The sequence below is a fragment of the Sparus aurata genome, chromosome 10 (genome assembly GCF_900880675.1).
Source record: "Sparus aurata chromosome 10, fSpaAur1.1, whole genome shotgun sequence".
Classification (NCBI taxonomy): domain Eukaryota; kingdom Metazoa; phylum Chordata; class Actinopteri; order Spariformes; family Sparidae; genus Sparus; species Sparus aurata.
The window spans coordinates 3,132,613-3,139,193 of record NC_044196.1 but is presented as its reverse complement, the minus strand read 5'-3'; positions in this window follow the sequence as shown (position 1 = coordinate 3,139,193).

Here is a 6,581-nt window from a genome sequence, read left to right as displayed (position 1 = left end):
CATAACACAAGCCACCAAGTTCTGAACAGACACACTTAAAATGCAAACAAAAAGTGACAGTTTAGTTTTAGAACATTGATAGCAAACATTTATTGACCTGGTCATTATTTCGTTTTTATACAATTGGGAGTCTACACATGGTGTTTTATTTTGAAAATTGACCAGATGCTCTATGCCTTTCCTGTGTCTTCTGGTGGCACGATCTGCTCTGTGCAGCTTGTTGCAGCTTCCGTCAAAAATAAACCGGGCAGCCGGCTCGCAAAGCATCCGTGCCTGGCTTGACTTAACTGTGCGTCGGAGCTGATCGCGGCTGCTTCTGATTTGTAACACACTATCTGCTACTAGTGGATGGAGACTGATATCAGGTTAACAAGGGGGATGCTTTTTGATAATTTTGCTAACAAGGGGGACGGCATCCCTCCTCATCACTGATGAATAGTCATCAATAGTGAGGGTGTAGACTGTGTGTGAGAGTCAGAGTGAAGAAGAAGCTGACGAAGCGTCCTTGTGTCTTCATCCGTCCTCTATCAGCTCCTTCACCTCCATTTAGTCTCTGATCCAAATTCACATCAGATCAATAATCAAAGATTGACCAACAGATCAAACAGATTCATGAAGCTTTAGAAGAGTCAGCTCAGTGGAGCTGCTTCTGTTCCTGATGTCCTCTGTTTCATCTTTGATGTTTGAGTTCTCCCTGCAGAGGAGACAGAGGAAAGTTAGACAAAGATAAGCAGCCAATCAGAGACAAGCAGCCAATCAGAGACAAGCAGCCAACCAGAGACAGACACACAGACCTCAGTTCTGTATCTTCATACTGACCTTTGACTTTGAGCTTCACTGTTTCATTCTCAGGGTGTCTCCGTTCTTGTTGATGACTCCTGAGGTGTCTGCACACTTACACATTCAGAGCTAATCTTTAATAGTGATACTTGTTTTCTTTTACTGTGAGGTAAGAGAGATGGTCGATGGGAAGTTTACATATCTAGGGGCCTCGGAGCCATTAAACAGCTCTCTGTGTGTAAGTTAAAGGTTAGCTGGAGGACAGATTCATATGGAGCAATAAAACTGCATTTACCTCTTATGACAGTTGTTTAGAGTTGATTTAAGATATACATTTAGCTATCAGTATGAAGAGACCATCTAGTCCATTTCAGGCTATGAGTTCCAAGAAGTGACCTCAGCAGAAGTTAGATAATGTACAGGAGGAAGTAGACTAACTTCTCTTTTTCTACTATTGGATAAATGGACCCTCAATCCACCACAATGACCAATTGTAAGAAGCGGGATGATGCAAGGAATAAGACTTTAAAAAGGCCCGCACAAGCGGAGAAGGGTGTGGTATTTTTTAGTTTTCCAATATCGAGGGTGATAGGAATTCTGTTAGAGCAGAGGGCAAAGCATTGGGCAGAACTTTGTCATAAATTTGAGAAAACCGGGTAACGGCCGTGCCTGGACAGACGCTGGCATTGAGATCTGTTTTCAATAAAGATTGCTCTAACATTCCACCAGCCTGGCTTCCGAAGACTCATTTTCAACATACTATACACCGACACCGTTGATGAAAAAAGCCCAGAAACTACACTCCACAGCAGTATGTTCCAGTGTCTGTCTCTTTGGGGTATTTCAGGGTCAGACTGAGGTCTCCAGTCTTCAGCAGGTCTTTCTTCATCTCTGTTCTGTCTTTGTAATCCTGGTGCTGTTCTTCAGGCTGGTCAGATCTGTTCTCATACAGGTGGACTGTCCTGTATGAGGGTTCAAAAGAGATCCACTCCACTGTAGCATCCTCAGGCAGGTCAGGTGTAGTTCTGAAGGGCAGCTGGACAGACTCCTCCCCCTCCTCCACCTCCACCTGACAGACTGAGAGGAAACAAAGCACAACATCAGCTGTACAGACAGCAGCAGCAGTTTTGAATAACTTTACTGACTGATTACAAAGTAGTAGAGAAAGCTGAAGGACAGAACCAGATGAGAGCAGCAGGTAACAGGGGACAGAAACACAGGAAGTAAGACCAGGTTTTCAAGGTGTTGGACATGATCAGAGTCCTGATGGTGTTGTGATGTTTTGTCCCTGTGGTCTTCACAGTAATGTCTCATCTCAGTGTTCAACTGCTGTTTGTTGCTTCTCTTTGTCACTTTCACATTTCTGGACGTCAAATTTAACATTTTCTTTGATCAACTTCTTCAACAGGAAGTGAAGATTTGTTGAATCAGCTGAGAACTGATCATCAATCAATAACTGATACAAACTATTAAAGCTGCATTTCTTTGTCATAGGTGATGAAAAGATTTGTTGTTTCAGCCTTCAGCTCCACTTGTTTCTCCATCAGGATGTGTCCCTCCCTGTTGTAGACGGTGCAGGTGTAGGTGTTACTGTCTCTCTCTGTGAGGTATCTCAGGGTCAGACTGAGGTCTCCAGTATTCAGCAGTTTTCTCTTCATCTCTGTTCGACCTCTGTAATCTCTGTGCTGTTGTTCAGGCTGTTCAGAACTGTTCTCATACACATGGACCATGTTGTCTCTGTCCCTCCACTCCAATTTTGCATCTTCAGGTGAACTGTGGTTTTGCAGGGCAGCTGGACAGACTCCGCTCTTGAATCCACCTCCACCTGGTAGACTGAGAGGACAACAAACCCCAACATTAGTCTTGCTATTTTAAGAGAACTATCAAGCCAGAGATGTTTTGCGTTGTTTTTATCTCCATTTTTTTGTTCAAGTCGCAAGTGATTGGTCAACTACATCATGTGTAGTGGCGACTGTATATCCGCACTAAGCAGGAGGGGGAGAGGCTACAGAGAGAGAGAGAGAGAGCCCTGGCCGACGCTGAGCTGGTGCAGAATCCTCTGAAGGAAAAGCCACGTACCCTGACATCAGAGTTGGGGCCAAGGTGCAGGTGTAGGTGCAACTGTCTCTGTTTGTGGGGCATTTCAGGGTCAGACTGAGGTCTCCAGTTTTCAGCAGGTTTCTCTTCATCTCTGTTCGACCTCTGTAATCTCTGCCCTGTTCTTCAGGCTGGTCAGAGCCGTTCTTATTTTTTAGGATGAAGTTGAAGAAAAGAACATGACGGTGGACACATGAATCAGAGAGAGAGGAGTTGATGTTTACCTAGAGGGATTTCTTTGTAAATCATGGTTGAGTATTTAACAGATTTTGTCAGATTTGATTTCTCAATGGACACAACTCACGTCTCTCTAGCTACTTCTGATAGAGATTTTTTCTTGAAGAAGACAAAAAACATCTTATTCTTTAGGATTACTTTCTTTAATGTTCTGAGACACTTAGAACAAGAAAACCATAGCCTTTGTGTTGAGGTTGTCACAGTTGCCCAAAAGGATTACATTGCAGCCATGTGGCAGCAGCCAGCTGAGGCGATCCAGTCGACTGTTCCAAAACTTTTTGCATGTACCAATCAGTTACACAACAAAACATGAAAATATAGGTAATCTGCAACAATGGTAGCAATAAGTAGTAACTCAAGTTATCAAATTAATGGCTCGGAGTGGAAGTATCTTAAAGTTTTCTGAGCATTGTATCGTTGTCAACTGGACTTGTTTCAGTTTATTGAAGATGTTTCACCTCTCATCCAAGAGGCTTCTTCAGTATTTTGGTTAAAGGAATATTCTGGTGTAAAATTAATCCATTGTCTAACACATTGGGAAACTGTGTTAGACTCCCTCTCGAGAGATCAAGCTAGCAGACCACTAATTTACGGAGTTTTATCAACCTCAGAAACAACCGCGTGACAACAATACACTGCAGTAAATGGATCCAACAATAAACCGCCACAAAAAAGCCACAAATAATGCTCAGAACAGCACCAAACTTCAGCAACAGTACAAATAGGGTCTCAGCACATAGTCCGGGGCATCTAACCTCCGCTAGCTTAGCTGGATTTCTACTGAAAAGCTGACTAAATTTACCAATCTTCTGCAGCAGCTTCCTGTTGACAGGAAGTCCCGACGACTCGATTACTGAGTGCAGTAGAGTTCCGCGGCTCAAGGATGAAAATGTATGATTATGACTCGAAAAAGCAATAAAAGTTAATATGTGCTAGCGGAGGTTAGATGCACCGGACTATGTACTATGTCTGCACTTAAACTCATTACAAATTATGAAGTCCATCACTCAGTTTTTTCAAAACCAAAAAATCCAACAATTTTTGCTCAATTGTCACCAAACTTGCTAGAGAGCATCTTCAGACTGTCCTCCACAAAACATGTTTCTCGGAATTTTGATTTATCAAAAATTAAGCCTACAGTGCATCAAAATGTATGACCGTAAACAGTACTGTAAACATATACTATCAAATTCTTGCTAAATACATTTTCTATCTTCCTGAAAAAATATATCAATATATCATCAGTCATGGTTGATGAGGTTGGTTGACAAATATCAGAATTTTACCTAAAAAACTGAATTTTTGAGAACATTTTGAATTCTGCTCTCATGTGAATAATTGCAGTCGATGCAAGCAGCATTTTTAAACATCAGTTATTCACTTATAGAGCAAATCAATCATTTTTAAAAACAAATCTGCCTGCATAACAGTGAATGGCTTACTCAATTTGTGAAGCCACTGTTGTATTGCCACTTCCCAATTAGCTCAGAGCGATAGATGACAGTCTTTGGTTCCAGAAGTTGTGACTTCAAGTCTCAAGTGGTCCAAAATGAACATTGTTGTCAAATATATATTTTTGAGATATTGTTTTATGTTGGATTATACTTGAAGGTATTTCCTTTAGTTTTGGGATTGTTTGGAGCTTTTACCTCTTTGTAAAGATATTTAATGGACTGTGGTGGAAGTTAGAACAGTGAACAAAGGTATTATGTCAGATGTGTTCACATAAAGTGTAATAATGCCACCATCCACCTTATACCATTGTTTTGTATTGCTGGGTGAATAGACAGGAACTTGTATACAGGTAGGGTAAGGACTAATACAGTATAATGCAATTATTGTAATTATCAGTACTTTTGATAACATTTTTTAAAACATTTGATTTTAACATGCTGACAGTGCAAGAGTGCAACAGAGAGATAGAGAAAAAAAATAGCATAATCTGATATCTTTCATCTGGAAAAAGGCAGTTATCTGATTATGAGAAATCTGATAAACAAATTTAGATGTTTGCCTGATAATTAGTTTATTCATTGCATGTGTACATGTTAATTTGATTTCAATCATTTTGTTTTAAGTCTAGACATGTGCAGGTGGACTCAGCTAGTGCTAAGAAAGGTCTTCTGCCTGCCTGTTGGAGAGATCGAGAGACTAAAGCCTCAAACGCTGCTTCCTGTGACGCCCACCTGTTGTATCCAGCAACATAAACAGGTGTTTTAAGCAGGTTTGACACAAGGGATGTAGCATTCAGCAGGTCGCAGGTGACTAGAGAGTAGGGCTGCAACGATTAGTCGACATAATCAATTAATAAAAATGTGTCGACGTGAAATTTTTGCGTCGATGCATCGCATTTATTATTGTTATTATTATTATCATTATCATTTTTTAAAAAAAGATTTGAGCTGGAGCAAATCGCTTTAGCATTGCTACTAGAATGCGCACCACATTGTGGCGTAGAAGAAGAAGACAGTTCTGCAGAAGCAGAGGTAGAATATGAATGATGGCGGAACATGTTAAGAAGAGCAGGAAAGCGAGACCAAAAACGTCCAAAGTATGGGAACGTTTTTAAAATTAAACTGCGAAACATGTGACATGCAAGCTTTGTCAAACACAGCTGTCATTTGATGGCAGCACTACAGCCAGGCATGAGCACCTGAAACATTAGCACCCTGGAGCTGTGGTGGCATGTACGCCAGAGGGGTAAGTTCACAAGTGTTGGGTGGAAACCTCCCATCTTCAATACATGATATTAAATTTACGTGTGACTCTGTAATATCTCCAAAAAATCAAGCCTGGCCCAACTCGTGCACACTGAGTCCTAGCTCGGCCCAGCCAGACACATTAGCTGTAATTATGAGCTGACCACTTTTTCAGTAACGAGTAATGAAGCGCGTTAATATTTCCAAACCAGTAATCAGATTAAAGTCTAAACTCATCCAAGTCACTGTGCATTACTATTATTTTTGTCATTTTCCTTGATAGAAATATATATTTTTGCTTTCTTCTTGCTTCTCAGGGAGTGATGTCACCTGTGCGACAAGTCACATTTTCAGCATGAGGACAACTCACCTGTAACACCATGCGGTGAAACAAACAACAATGTGGGGAGGAGAGAGATTTGCGTTTTGTAGCTGGAAAAATAGTCAATATTTTGAGTTATTTGAAAAAAACAGGCTGGTTTAGAGAATCTAAACTCTACTCTGTGGTAGCCTACAAACCTACAAGCAAATCAAACTGAAATGGAATTGCATTTTTTTAGAAATATCATCCATTAGTGTGCAACCATAAAGTGATTTATTAAAATTCATAGTAAAAATGCAACAGATCTGGAATGACAACAAGTGCGATTGTTGTGAACTCATGTTCCCCATGTGTCATCAGACAAGAGGCCGGCTGGAGACGAGCTCTTTGAATAATGTGTACAGGCGTGGAGGGCAGCCAGTAAAATCGATTATGAAAAAGTCAAA